The 15,737-nt window shown below is 45.4% G+C and overlaps 1 long non-coding RNA gene across 1 annotated transcript in view; it reads right to left on the bottom strand.

Moving 5' to 3' along the window:
- Positions 1-15,737, bottom strand: part of LOC121087060 — a 51,363-nt gene that overhangs the window by 21,558 nt on the left and 14,068 nt on the right. The window contains exons 5-6 of the long non-coding RNA XR_005827508.1: positions 5,354-5,413; positions 699-4,984 (exon numbers count right to left, since the gene is read on the bottom strand). This is a non-coding gene — a long non-coding RNA (uncharacterized LOC121087060). The remainder of the gene's footprint in view (positions 1-698; positions 4,985-5,353; positions 5,414-15,737) is intronic.

The following is a 15,737-nucleotide window of genomic DNA, read 5'->3' as shown; positions in this document are numbered from 1 at the left end:
TCAGTTCCAGGCCCTCACAGGTAAAATGCCCTGTGATGGTTGAGTGGCATTTCATCTCCACACTATTCCTCTGGGAGTGACACACGGGGGAAAGAACACATTCAGCATCAGGACAAAAGCTACAAAATAAGCAGAAAGGGAGGAAGTTTAAAAATTAATCAGAGCTCAAAGTGCTGTCAAGTTTCTCCTTCTCCCTCCTCATGCGGACACACAGCCATCACCAGAGATTAAAACTGATCAACTGACCAGGGCAGGGCAGAGAAGATATGATAATAACGCAGTTTCCCAGTAATGGGCACAGAGTAAGACAAATCATATTGCCCAGCATCCTGCTCAACGAACACGTACCATGCATTCATCACGTGCTGTGCTGGGACCAGACTAGCTGAATGTGAGCTTTCAGCATGGGACAGTCAGAATACGGGTCTGGCTCCCTTTGATAGGACCATGCAAAGCCAAACCTGACCAGCTTTCAGAGCATGGCGTTAGACTCTCCTAGAAAACAAATTACAGATCTCTTCCTCCACGCCTCCCTCCTCTGTAGCTTGTTCCTGTTCCCTTGCTATGAAAAGTTTGGTTGTCTTCTCCTTTTTCTGGCTGAATCTTTCCACGGCAGTTAGCTGCCATGGTGATAGAAGTTACAGAAATTAGTAAGAAGAAGAGTCATAATTAACAATTGACTGACAGTCCCATCTGACCTGAGACAGTAGCTGAAAGTTGCCTCCCACTTCAATCTGCTTGCCACAAAACAGCCAGGAACATACAGATCTGCTAGCCAAGGTGGTTTGGCTATTTGGCTACATTCCTACAGTGGATGTCCTCAGCTGATTTGGTGCTCAGAGCATCAGTGGGGATGTGTCACCATTGCCCTCTTCTGGATCAGCAACCAAGTCTGCTCCAAAGCTTGGGAGATGTCACCGTCTAGTGATGGCAACATGTGGTGGCTCCAAGGGGATGTTCCATAGGTGACCACTGGTACCTTGCGTAGGTGCTTTGCGCTATTTCACTCAAAGAGCTTCAGGTTCTTCTGCATTTCTCCTTCCAGCATGTGACTATACTGCAGTGCAGATTTCCAGCAGAGAGCAGAATCAAACGCATGGAGAAAGCAGAAAAGCTAATTATGGCTAAATACATGGCTAATTCAAGATCTTTGTGAATGTGTGCCACTGCTAGCTAAAAGGTTGGTGGTTCAAAACCGCCTGAGAACAGGGGGATTTCAGGTTCAAATGAAAGGAGGTGTGTGGTTAAGCTGAGGAACTCCTTGCCAGAGGATGCTGAAGGGGCTAAAAATTTATAGGAACTTAACAGGGATCTGGAAAAGTTGTGGAAGAGAAATCCACTGAGGGTTGCTAATTACATAGAACTCCTAACCATTTATATAAGTTGTATTTCCAAATGAAATACATATTTATGGAAGAAAAGTCTTCCTAGTCCTGCCTAGGTGCCCTCTTTGGGGTTATATATATAGGACAGGGTACTGATTCACCCTTTTGATGACCCAGTGTAAGCACACTTCTGTTGTTATGAATATGGAAGAGCACACAGACCTAATCAGGGGTCAGGTCCTCAGCTTCTGCCTCAAGGTTTGATTCAGCTTGAGGCAGGCGGGGACTCAGTAATTACTTAGTGACACACTTGGGGCCTGGCCCACCATCAAGCTCTTGAGATCTGGTGGTTTTGTAATGCAAAAATTATGCAGAAACCGCACTGTTTTATATGGGGAAGAAAATTAGCTAGACTCAACGAAGCACATTACTTATGGACTGAGCACGGCAATTTTTCACACTCAGCTGGAAAGTATTTCTCCACTTGTCTGTCTGCTGGAGTACATGCAATATGGTACCACGGAGCACCAAATCTGACACTGGAAATTATGGGGCTGTTGTCAGCATCCAAGGACTGAAAATAGGCAGCAAATAGAAAACGGGTGGGGAGTTTCAGTAGCTTGACCCAGCTCCATAATGGACTTTAGAGTCAAGAGGAGGTTGGTGACAGCTATTAATCCCTTCTAGCACAACACAGCCTTCCTCTCATCCCTGCCTGTATCTCCCAGATACAGAGAAAAAATAATGTATCCCCCAGACAGGTAAAAAATAGGAGTGGGCATCTCCCCTTTCACCCAGCATGGAGGAAAGGAAAGACAGGAGGGAATGATGAGCCCCTGACAGCAGGAGAGAGGTAGGGAGAATGATGGGTGAGAGAGGCAGGGGGTACGTGGGGTGCCTGGCACATGGGAGGAGAATGGTGGATCCTGGGTGAATGAGGACTAGTGGGGACATAGTAGGAGGGCACATATATCCCTGAGCCAAGGATATAGGGGAAAGAATGGCACACAGACCTCTTGATTCAAGAAATGGATCAGAGGGATGTAGATTGTTTCTGATACTGACCTGACAGCCTGGGCCTATCCAGAAGAGTAAGAATAGAAAGCAAGATACCCCTAGTCCAAGGCAGTCAGTGGCAGCATGAAGACCTAAGCCTGAACAGTGGGACAGAAGGGCTAAACTCACAGCCAAGGTATCTTGACATCACCTCCAATGGGTCTCTGCCAAATGAAGACCCAGGCACTGTACTGCAAAGGTCTAGAGAAGACCCTGTGAGATGGAGCTTTTCTCTGTCATTTGTCAAGGGTGATAAATGGGATACAGTACAAGTGGTGCACAACACTCTTAAAAGATCCTCTTTAGGGTCTGGATGTTAACAGTGCCTGGCAGATAGATCAGGGACTAAAAGTCAGGATTCCTGACCGCTGTCTGAACTTTGGCACATGCAAATTTACATTGGACCAAAGACATACTCTGTTCCAGTTCCCTGCCTTCCAGAGAGTCTAACAGTCATCATCTGCCCGATCAAAATAGCATTCTCCATTCATGTTCAGGGAGCTCCTGGATAGCAGAAACTGTGCAAGTGCAAAGCATCTCTTCAGCATCCTGCAAGAGCATACCAGGAACGTTTAGCCTCCCCTCAAATCCGGTGGCAGGTCACAGCGATTGGCGGGTCTTGCATATGTGTGACTGTGAGTCACCCAGTATTACTGATCTTCATATTAATCTATTGTTGTAAATGACTTGGAGCTGCCTACAGACAATCCTTCAGAATACGGAACAATGGAGAACCTGCACATCTGAAGAAAGCCTCCTCTGCATGGCAACCTATTGCCATCGTAACCAGCATAAACAAGAGCAATTAAGACAATTTCAGAGCATCACCTCCTCCCTCTGGGGTCTTAATGAGAGCACGCTCAGAAGGGGGCTGGAGCAGAAGCAAGCAAGGGCTGGGAATTAACTTGTGTGGGAAAAGAAGGGTAGGAGAGTTTTAGATTCAGAGGATTGCTTCCTCTCCACCCCATAGAGTAATGCAAAGGGCAAGCAGGGGGAGGGATTCCATCAGCTCTCTGGTAGCTAGAAAAGGCTGAGAGCAGTACAGCTTTTCTGCTGCCTAACCCTCACAGCAGGTGTCAGGACCCTGCAGAAGTTTTTGCTGACATACCCAGGGAATTAGAAGTAGCTAGAATGGGTGTGTGCCACAGGTATCATTCAGAAGTGTAACAGGGTTCAGAGCCATAGCTCTTGGTAGAAAACAGGGTCGGGCTGGAGTGACGGCCTTTTAGAAGCAAGTTGTTAAGGAAGAAGCTCTTCTAAAGACGATCATTATCTATTCCAGAAAATAAAGATAACCCTCAACACAGTGCTGTTGGACTAGTATATAGGTTGTTGGCACATGCTCCTTAAAGCTTTGTTATATGCTGGTGATCTACGAGCATTCAGATGAGTGAAAAGCTGTTTGTGGGTGGCTATGAATTGAGGAGAGAAGGAAAATTAGGAAGCTCTCCTATGAGGAAACTGCTAGGAGAAAAGAGCTTACATATTAGAGGGACTGACCCGTATAAATACTCCAGGGAAGGAAGGGAGACAGCTCCTTTCAGCTTGGTGGTGACACCTCTTCTTTTGGCAATTTGACCCTTTGCAATGGAAAATAAATGGATGGGGCTACAAGGCAGAGCTTTTTCTAAGGTTTTCCTATAATCTAATACTGCACAAACTATATAATTTTCAATTGACTCTTCTCAGATTTAAGGCAGAAGTCAGAAACTAGGTTCCTGCATTCTCACAATGTATAAATAGCCCTGATAGAAGCATAACAGGAGCTTAGTTAGGTTTTACCCAGTATAGCAAATGATGCATCCATGGACTCAAATGTTTTTATAAAAATGCCACAGGATTATATCCAACTAGTCTTACAACAAGCTCACTAAGCTTCTGTTTAATATGTGTGTAATGACAGCTACCCATGCTTCAGGTGGATCACAAAACTCACCCTAGAGCCAAAATGGTTCTTTCCATTCTCTCCAGAGACAATCTTTGCCTTTTAACTTGCAATTTGCTATTACAGATTTGATCGTCTGCTTAAAAAAAAAAAAAAAAAAAAAAAAAGGAAAAGCAGCACATTAACTTGCAGAGAGGAGAGGAGCTAAATCTGAGACCTCTTATCTGAATCTTCTTGATGCCTAAGTGCTGGATAATTGGAATTGCCGTCTGAGCCATAAACGCTGTTTTGCTCAATGTTGATAACCTCATATAGTCTTCTCCTTTCTGCTTTTCTAGCACTGCAGAACCCTGGTTCTAGGATCTCAGAAGATACATGAAATCTGACCTTCAGTGGAGAGAGAGTCTACAGAAACTTCCTATGAGCCAGCAGGAGATAAGTGCTTTGCAAAATGAGAAACGCACTCTCTCTGGAGTCAGGAGCTGTTCAAAAGCAAAGCATCACTCAGCCAAGCCACATGGACCAACTTTCTCTTAGCTAAGACTTCTGACAACCACAGTTCAAATCCTATAATCAGGCAGGTCTTTAAGAGGGATGTGTGAAACAGTCATGTTGTTATTAGCAGTTCAGGAAACTGGGGCTACCTGCTGTGGTCCTCCATGTCCTGTGCTGGTTCTGCATGCGTCAGATTGGATGGGTGTGCAGAGCTGGCATCCACCTGCAAAAACATATATGAGTGAATAAAAAGGAATAACCATTAGCAGTTGCTGATATTCAAGACATGACAGCTTTCCCCACGGATATCTTGTTTAGGTACTGCCTGGAGGGGAACTAGTGAGGACTCAGCAATTCTGAACATCAGCTTACTTATTTAGGAACCTTATGCCAAATGCCTTCTAAAAAACAGCAGAGAGGCCATTTGACAGAAAAAATGGGAGATGTGAACAATTGAATCTGTTCTCTGCCACTGACTCACCAAGGGGCATGGAGCGAGTCACCTTATTTCTCCATGATTCAAATACTCCCTTGTAAAATGAGGCCACCAGAAATGCAGGTACAGCATTTTCTGTAGCACCCTGGTTTGTACCTGCTGATGTATGTCTGGGTGGGCTGCGTTGCACAGAGGTTTTCAGTTCAGAAGAAAGGCCTGTAGAGAGACATCAGCGTTTGTTAACCCACTTTTTATAATGTTCTGACATCTGGAAGGGCAGAGCAGCATCATTATTGTTAGGATGACAACCACTGTTTCCCTTATTAAGAGGAAATTAAAAATAGGAAGTGGTTATAACTAGCATTTTGGACACCATTCCAGTGGCATCATTCTCAACACACTGCCAGGATTACAATGTAATAGCAAAGTGAATGTCATCCTACAATTCCTTTTTTCACTGCAGCACGTGTGAGCCAGTATGATCCCTGCTATCTCCTTCCCTGACATTCAGCCCTGCATCGCCCAATATGGCTAGCTCCCTCTTTCTGAGGTCCATTGTAACATTAACAAAGGCAGCCAAGTGGTATTGTTAACATTCAAATGATGGAAGGGGACACAGAAAAAAAACCCTAGCATCTCTAGAGATGAAAACAACCAGCTTGCACCATTCCAGAGAGGAAGAGAAGAATTTCCCAGATAAAGATTTATCACCATCCCCATCTCCTGCTCTAAGGTGAAGTGCTGTTGCCTGTTCTAAGCTCACTGGTTTTGCTTGCTGCTCCATGCAAGGAAGAGAGAACCCGCCTTTGGAAACTGTTAACCTTTTCCTGCATGGAAGACCAAACAAATGCACTTTGTTTGGGAAAGGCTTGCGCTGTGATTCATAATAAGCCATCGTTGACGTGACAGACCTTGTTATTGACTTGGAGCCAAATCTTGAGGTCCTTGCCTGAAGGATCAGAAGGATTTGACCCCAGGACTGTTATTAGCCTTGACATCACCAGCTCCTGACATGGGATAGTTTTCCAGTGAACTTGCTTGAGAATGTTTAGAAATGTCAAGTGGCCGAGCCACGAGGACACAAGAACGAGAAGGTGTCAAATTCGCCCAATTGAACAGGAGAATTTCAGTCCTCCCCCTTGCTCTCGCTGGCGATGGCAGTGCTGCTGACAACGTATGTCAGGGTTACACTGCCTTATCAGACCTCCTCTCAGCCCAGGCATCTTTTGTCAGCACAGTCCATGTGAGATCCCTGCTAAGTGAGAGCAATGGGATCCCTACCTAGGCTCAGAGACCCACAAGAGCACATTTTCAGCACTAATTGTATTGTGGTAGATGCAGCTTGTACCAAACCTGTTTAAACAGAGGATGAGCACTGTGTAAGCCAGACACGAGCCTACAAGTTGTGGTGTGGCAGCATTTTGCTGAAAGACACCTGCTGTCACATCACATGAACAGACAGCTCTGAGGGTGGGGAATGAGAAGGACAGGGGAGACTAAAGCCAGATAGCTGTGGGCACTGAGGTATTGCTCTTAAGTTGCAGTGGTTCCCATACATTTACTTCTACTTCATAGAGGCAAGACTTCTGTGTTTGAACTCCAGCAGAGAAAAGGCTGTGTGTTAGTTAAAACCTCTGGCCAAGCTCTTTCTCCATGCTGGGAACAGCTACTAGACTCTCTCTAATACTTGCAGAGCAACTCTGCTTGCCACAGTTTAAACCAAACCTCTCAACAGCCTCTGCCATTCTCCACTGTCTTCACTGTGTCCAGTGCTGCCAACTTTCCTTGGATACCTCCACAGACTGCATTTTACAGTAAATCTTACTCCTGTGCTCATAGACTCAGTCCACCATTCTGGCTGCTGACACTAGTCAAGGTCTAACAGGATCTACCATTCATGCCTCCAACAGACTTACACCATCATTATTGAGTGATACATCATTTCACGCAGCTAAAATCAGTTCCACCAACAAAAACGGTAAGAGGCCAGAATCTGTATTGAATACATATCCACCCATCCATCTTGCCATCTTTCCGTAATTTCCGTAATCCTTGAGAGCATCACTTGTTAGTGGTGCTGCAGGAACTCATCCAAAATGCTTTAAGATCCCTAAATTAATCATGGAGGATTCACCTTCCCTTCCATCAGGGAAAACAAAAGCCTGAAATTCAAGGGGAGGGCTGAAATCTACTTGGCTGATTGGCTGGAAGATGCCTTCTCACCCACACGTCCTGCTCGGTAACATTTCCAAATATTTTTGAGCAAGCTGAAAACAATTGTGTTGGAGGGGCAGAGAGGGCCTGCTAATACCCTATCGGTTTCACATTCCTAGGAGAGTTCCCAGCCCACCGATCTGTTGTCCTATATCAGGCAATAAGCCTTCAGCTGGAAACTTTACCCTGGCTCTACCTATTGTCCAATGTTTTCCTTCCTGCCAGATGATTGGAATTGCACCAGTTGTTAATTTTACACCTGCTGTTTGTGAATATCCCTGGGTGACCTTTCCGACAACAGCTAGCATAGGGGATTTCTCAGTGGAGAGATGCACATACATGCATGCAGGAGCAGATAGAAAGGGAACAGGAAGGGGCCTCCTGATGAATGATGAGGGATTAAAATAGCTCTTGCTGGGGCCATAGTGGGATATTGGGCAGCAGGAATGATGAAGCGGATGTTTAAAAGAGAGTGAAGTGTCGATCTAAGCGCAGAGGGCAAAACAGTGTTATCAGATTCCTTCCTCTGTCCAGCTCTCTCCTCGTGCCCAGTTGGCCAAGCAATGCCACACCCGGAGCTTCTTCCAAAAGAATGTCTCCCTAAGATGCTGAAGCCAAGGTCTGGAAAGTCTGAAAACTTTTTCATTTGGGAATCTGAAAGGAATATCTGCCCTACGGTCCCATTCATCTCTTCCTTATCTTGGCGTAACTGACCTAATGCCATCTCTGGAGGGTATTAATCACCCCAAGAGGGATGTGTCACTACAGCATGAACAGGAAAAGCCATTGGCTTCACGGTCCTGAATTCTAGCTGGTCTGAGGAAGTCACAGGTGCTCAGATATCACTGTGACCAGCTTTAATACTCAGATTAGGTTAAACAGATCTAGCCCACATTAGAATTGCTGCATTAAGAGCACTCTGGTTATTAAAAATGATTTATGGGGCCAGAGATGGATCAGAGGAGAAACTGGCCATGGGCTGTAGCCAGGTCACCTCGACATTTCCTATGGCAAGCTGGTACTTGGCTGTAGAAAGTGGAGCTAGTATACATGTAGGAGCAGGAGATGGCACATTTCCCTCTGAGGGAATACTGAACATTGGATAAATATCTCAACACAGTGGTGGATGTCTGCTGAGTGGTAGCAGATGTTCAGGGACAAGCAAGCCTAACCCTTGCAGAGGAGAAATCAGTGAGGTGGGTATCAACACAATTCTGAACATATGGTGCTCAGTCACAGGCCTCCATCCTTCCTGGTACAGCAGTGATCAGTGGGCCAAGAATCCCTCTCCCAGCAGTCTCAGCTCAGCCTAACAGACCCTTTCAACAGAGAATGGCTGTGGCTCAAGAACTGATTCTGTTCAGAGATGATGGAGCATATCTTGCTGTTTGCACAGCCCTTCTGCCCTCTAATCTGGCCAAGCACAACTCAAATGGAAAAAGCCTTCTCAGGTCTGAACTCCAGGTCCATACCAAGCTGGAAGAGCCTGAGTTAGCATCCCTCAATTCCTGTAACTTGTCACGAAAGGATGAGGGGACCCCATACTGTTTTAGATGTCATCTTGCAAGTGAGGCTCTCACTGTGTCTAAGCTAATGACCAGCCCCGCTGTATCTTGTGCAAAACAGGAACTCCTATAGCTGGTCACTTCCCAAACCAAAGAACAATGTTCTTACAACCCCACTGTAGTTTTAACCCCAGAAGACATTGCTCACATCTTCTGATCATGTCAGGACTGTTTCTGCAGAAAGCCCATCTACAAGCACCAGCTGAATAATCTCAACAGACATGTGGCACAGCTCTCAAAAGAAAGGATGTCCCTGGCTAATCATTTTGCTACGGTGTTCTTGTGATTCCTTCTTCTGAGACTTTCAGGCCAGCAAGCCACCACTTTCTAAATACTCTTGGCCAGAAACTCACTCAAATGCATGGACAGCTGCAAACAGTATGATGCACCGTGGGCAGCATTGGAAGAGGTCTCTGTGTCACGTATTTCCAGAACCAGAGGAACGATAGTTGTTATCCCAAAATAACAATCCCTCAGCTAAGTGAAACCCATCTTTGAAGATCAGGGATGGCAGATGACCTTCTCTCTGCAGCTTCATCAACATGCTAACAGCCATCTGCATCTCTGGATTCATTTCTGTCCTTGGCCAACTCAGTTTAGAAAAGGTTTTGTTTTTCTTGGGCTGGTTTTGTTTACAGCTGCTTGACCGAGGCAGAAAGTTCACCAGCAGCTGAATGCAACCCAGGCTCTCCCCAGTGTACGTTCTCCAGTGAAACATCTGGTTACAAGGCAAGGTCAAACAGGCCTGAAATGGGAGAGGGCCACAGACTCTCCACAGAGATGCAGCCAGCTGGGAAAAGAACAGGCTTTTCTGGGTATGTTTGAGCATTTGGCTGGGGAAAGAGAAAAGAGCAAGAGAGAAAGAAACAGATACTGCAAGAAAGCCAGGGATCAAGAGGCTGGTTCTTTTATTGGTTAAAAATCAAGACCACCCTAGTTGCCACATGAATTGCTGAGTCTTATTTAGCAGGAATTCTAGTTGTTCCCAAATAGACAGAAGGTCTCTTCAAGTCCCTCATTTATACATATTTACTAGTGTATAAATGGATTTCTCTGCTCCCCACCATCCCGGAATTAGCTCAGGCAGAAGACCTCCTTCCCACTCTGTTCTTTTTATTATTTAGCTCTCACAATTGCACTAGAGCTGGAAGGATTAAGACAGACTTGACCTGCAGCACACTGCAAACCTTGGTTTCATCAGTTCCTTAGGACAAGGACCACCCAGATGCTCTGTGTTTGTACAGCACCTAGCACCACTGGTGCCCAAGTCAACGTCTGGTTGCAATAACAACACAAGTAACAGCATTGTTCATGAACAGTGCGAGAGCTGCTGAGAACCAAAGAAACCATTCAGGAAGCCTAAAGAATGAATCCTTCCACGCAGCCCCAGGGAATGGTAGCAGCAATCTAACATTTAGGATTTCTTTGCTTTTAAAAAAAGCTTCATTCCTCAGAACAAGAGTCAGGAAAGCCCCCATGTGAACCGAATGACCAGCCAAGCACACAGAACACCTACCAAGAGAAAGCTTATCATGGAGACACAGCAGGAACTGTTTGGCGAACTGGGACTGATTCATGGACTACCAAAAAAATAGCGGAAAAGACTAAATTCACATTATGATGTTTCTACAGCATAAGCTGACCACCCATAACAACACTAACCCTTAGTGAATAATTTTCAGAGAGAAACAAGTGAAGAATAATTATCTGAGCATGGGACCAAGCACTGTTTCTGAGCTCTGATGCTTCTTCCTTTAGGGACCTGCACTAAATCGCTCAACCTTTTTGCGTTTGAGCATTCTTCTCTAAAAGGATAAGGACAATAGCAGTCACTCACCTACTTCACCGGGTAATGAATGATTCAGATAGCTCTCATCAACCTCTTCAAGTGCTATACACAATATCCGATGTGTCATGCAGCAGTTTGCATCAGCCAGAAAGCTATCGTCTCTTAATGGGACCAAGTTTCAAGGGTGACGGACAGGGCAAAGCCTGCGGAAGGACCTGGCCTCTGAAACTTTTTCCTCTGGCATCTCTGTCCAAGTTGGGACTGGTTTGCAGAAGGATTCACTTTCCTGTGGAGGGAACTACAGAGGGAGGGGGGACAGCTTGTGCTGAGTGTGTGACTGCCATTGCACCAGGTCATGCTGGAATCTGGAAGTCACGGGCAGAACCATCTTCTGAGGCACAGAACATCAGCTGCTGCCTTCATGCACCAGAAATAAAGGACTCCAAATCCAAACCTGGAAGCCAATCAAAATACCAGAAGACCATCGTGCTTCTCATGTGCATAATCTGATGCCTAATTTGCATGCACCGCTTGTGTATCTTAATCCCAGCTTTCCAGAGGATACTGTCCCATTCCTGATCCCATCAGCAGATGGACTACATCTGCCCAAATGAAAGCCACAGTTTCACCCTACTCAGATTTTTCCCACCAAAGTGCTGGATGCAGCTGTTACTCAGGCGCCTGCCCTGTGCAGTCTTTGGTCTGAATGTGGAGATTTTCTTTCACAAGCTCATCAGTCACCCTTCAGGCTGCCTGGACATGAGCAAGCTCTGATCTGGAGTCACTCCACTCCAATAAACACAATCAGAACTTCCAAGTACATAGTACTGGCTAGTGTTTGCCTGGCTGGGAGCACAGAGCCTGTGCAAAAACCAGACTAGCCAGTTATTCCTAGCAGTCTATAAAGGGCACATCTGGACTGGGACTTTACTCAGATGTGTTTGGGAGCGTAATTGCAGGCCATTGCTCACTTGAACATGAACCTCACCTTCAAAAACTTCTTTGCGATGCTATTAAAAGCCAAACATGTGACTTTGCAAATTTCAGCACCCCTCATCCTGTAGGTAGTATCCAATGAAAAGAGATGTTTGCTCTGACCCTCTGGTATCTGCAAATAGTACTGGAGGGATAAAACAGAACCTGGACCCATGCTTTTCACAGAAAGACTGGGGGACAACCCAAGACATATTCCATCCCCTAAATAACAAGCAATAACAAGCACACAGAAAGTCACACCCTTATTCCTGAACTAGCCTCTCCCAAAATTGAGCCAGTGGCATTAGGAAAAGGTGTTTTTGCAAGCCCACAGACTTAGATTTGCTAGGACAAACTTAATAGTGTAAGGGTAGGTAAACCCAATTTAAAGCACCAAGTGTGCACATGTTGGACAACGTGGTAGACACTGGGCTTGAGAAGCAACATAGTAAAATGCTGATTCATCCTCATCCCTTTCCTTCTCTTGTCTTTTCTCTCACAACAGGGACAGTGTCTAGAAAATCTCATATTTTATCTTTCAGTTGTGATAAAATAACCTTTCAGTTGCCTACCCCAAACCTATGTGTGAGTGCATCAAGAGTGGAGTTTTGTCATAACGTAAAGGGACAAATAGTTCCACTCTCCCTCTAGTTATTTACCGCCTGGTAGGTGGATTCGGGTCATTCCCATTCTCTAGTGGGAAAAATGGCTTCTTTGCTTGTTGAAGTTGTACCACGGTAGCCAGTAAAGTCTGGCAAGATGTCCCGTCTCTCTGCTGCCAGGAGGGAGTAAACCACGCTGACTGAGAAACTGTCTGGGACTTGGGCAATTTTCTTCCTCTTCCTTTAAGCAGAACTGTTATGATTAAGTTAGTAAAACCGTTCATTTTCTCTGACACTCCTTAACTTTATTGTTGTTACTTCTGCACAGCTTGAAACATCCTTTCCTAGGTAACATTCGCTACACCTGTCTCAGAAGCCGAACCTGCTGCTTCCCTGCACCCAAGCAACAGAGACACTCCCGTGCAGTTGGATCTGGTATCGGCTGGGGAGCAGCAATGAACCCATCCATCCCCATTTCTCTGCAAAGAGCTCCTGCTGACCTCCAGTCCTGGAAGGTGACATCCTCCAGCACTGCATCCCAGCTGGGAAAAGTCCCTGCCCCACTCCCTGCGGCTCTTATTTAGGAAGCACCATCCCTAAACCCCTGAGCTGAGAACAGAGAATCCTGTGGGTACACCTCCATCACTGCCCCATACCACTGGTTTAAGGGTGCTGACTGAAAGCATCCGCTGTGGCTGGGCAGCTGTCCAAGCACGTTGGATGCAAGCTCAGTTGCACTTCCACAGGCTGGGATCGCACTCCTGGATCACCAGCCCTTAGATTGCACTGGGCAAAATCCTGAACCAGGGAAACAGTCCTTAAAGCTTGTTCTCTCTCTAGTTATTCACAGCAGGGATAAGAAAGGCCTCATCTATAATCACCTAAAAACATCACATGATTCATGCTCTCACAGTACAACAGCTGAGCACGCTGCAGGATACACAGCAACATACATTGGTGATGCACCATTACACACTTTCCCATTGCAAGCCCTGTTGAAATGCTGCCATCAAATTATTTCAACTGATCAAAGCAGGAAAAAAATAGAATATTAAAGCCCCAGATAACAAATTAATAAGAATAAAAGCATGTAGGTGAGAATTAAGAAGGCATTAACATTCTGATGGCATCTGCTGCCTAAATTAAACTACAGGGAAAAAAATGAGTTCAGCTGACGCTCAGGATCAGGACAAATAGTTCTCAAATGGAAATTACAGTTTTGAAAATTATGCACCAAAAAAGGATCCAATTTAGGACATTTCTGATTTGTGAAGTTCTTTCTCCAGGTGGGGATCTCAGGCTTGACTGAAGGGCTGGCAACATGATTGGCAAGATGCTGGAGTTGCTCAGTTCCCGCATCCCACAGCAGAACCAAACTGGCCCATAGCCCAGCTGGGCCAGTGTGTTGTCACCTCTCCAGTCCCTCTGCGGCTCTGAGCCCCTTTGGAATTGGCAGATATGGTGTATAAGCATGTTGCATTCATGCAGACACCAACACAGAAAAGGAGGAGAAATTAGGCCTGGATTTTCAAAGGATCTCAGTGTTAAATTATGTGGATAACTGCATCCGTAATTTACATGAGCAGTTACTGTGACAACTAATAGTGAACGTCATAAGTAGCCAGTTGAGCATGTAATGACCTGAGTTATATGCACCATCATGTCTCTTTGGCACACCAAATTAGGTGTGCATACACATTTTGCATGCCCCAAAGGACTTCTACCTCAGCAAAGAGCCTTAATTTCACAGCACAAGCCTGATCTCAGCAGCCTAGCACAGCACAGTTTATGCAATGCAAAGAGCTGGCACAAACTCCACGGCCCAGGTCGGAATGGATCCTCAGACAGCTAATTAATTTTTACTGCTCCTTTGTGAACTGTAAATTACCCTTCATTTCCTAGATTTCTGTCCCATTTTTCGCCTGCCTTTCTCTAGTGAAGCAGTAAAAAGGGAAAAGTGCCAATAATGGGCTCTCGTTGTGATAAAAGCAGCCACAACTCGCTCGCACTTTGAACAATGCTCTGCTTATGACCAGAATACAAAGGCAATTGGGTTTCAAGAAACGGTCCAGAGATAATGACTTTTCCTGGAGATGAGAGAATAGGAGGAATATTTAAAAAAAAGAGGGGTGGGGGCAGTGTCTGATTTTGCAGGACCAACACAACCAGGTTTCTCTCCTGCAGAGGGTTAAAAACAAGATAAATAATCTTCACTTAGAGACCAAGTTCATCAGTATTGCCTGCACAAGAGCAAAGGGAAACTGCTTACAGCGCTGAACTGCTAACAGCCTCCCCTTTTCACTCAGACAGGAAAGAAGAGCCTCTCTCCGAGAAAGAATGACCTTCAGACCACACACACACCAGAGTCTTTAGAAAGCCGCCCCTGAGCAAATGGTGCCGGAGCAAGGACGGGCAGCTTTTTTTCAATACTGTTGTGACCCTGTTCAGAGACTAAAGCTGCTGATTTTGTTGAATCCAGATAGCAACACCCTGCCAAGGAAAGACCTGCTAGTATATACAAACCTGCCAAGACACAGTTCCAATGTATGTTCTTTGCTGATACCACTGTTATCCAAACCTGTTACCTTCAGTCACGCACCTATCAGAGGCAGAAGTAGCTGCAGGGAAGAGAGCGTAACACACCCGAGATGAACTTTGCACAGGCTCTGCTGAAATTGAGGACAGCTTCAGTATGGCGAGAATCCCTTCACCCTTGTGTCAGGACACCAATATTAGCATTAAATCTATGAATAACAAAAAGCTATTACTGGAATTTTTGTGTGGTTGCATCTACAGAATGCCCCTTGAAAGGCCATGGCCGCAAGAACATACGGAAGATGTCCAGGTCCGTGCTGTTGGGATGCTGCAGGAATGCACAGCATTGCTGGGGTGCATTTATGGGGCCTTTAGCATATTAGACATTTATACTGCAAAACACCACATTCCTCAGCTCTGACGGAGCCTCTTTTATCTCATCTGCAGATTCCTGAGTTGAAATCGCTGCCAGATGATTGTGCATCGTGAGTTAATGGCCACAAAACCTGAGTTTCTCTTGCCTCAAGTAATCTACCCATAGCATCAATGACGTTACCATGTTCAGCCCATATTTACTACAGCTACAAACTGATTCAGAGAAACCTGGAGTACAGGATTAATCATTACTCTTGGGATGTTGAAAAAGGATACCAGAACGGACTTCCAAATTAGGTATCTAAAAGTCCTGCATCTCCCAGGAGAGCTCCATTACATCTCCCTACTCGTTCTAATGGAATCTATAGTATGTGAGCACAGTTTTGCCTCCCACAAGTCCTCCCTGCATAATTAGCCCCAGCTCGGATTGCCACTTTCTGTAATGGCTGGAGAACCACTTTCCTCAGGCTACTGAGATGTAAAGA

This window comes from Falco naumanni, chromosome 4, assembly GCF_017639655.2.
Source record: "Falco naumanni isolate bFalNau1 chromosome 4, bFalNau1.pat, whole genome shotgun sequence".
Taxonomy (NCBI): Eukaryota; Metazoa; Chordata; class Aves; order Falconiformes; family Falconidae; genus Falco; species Falco naumanni.
Note: the sequence above shows the minus strand (reverse complement) of the source record. Positions and strands in the feature narration are given on the sequence as shown.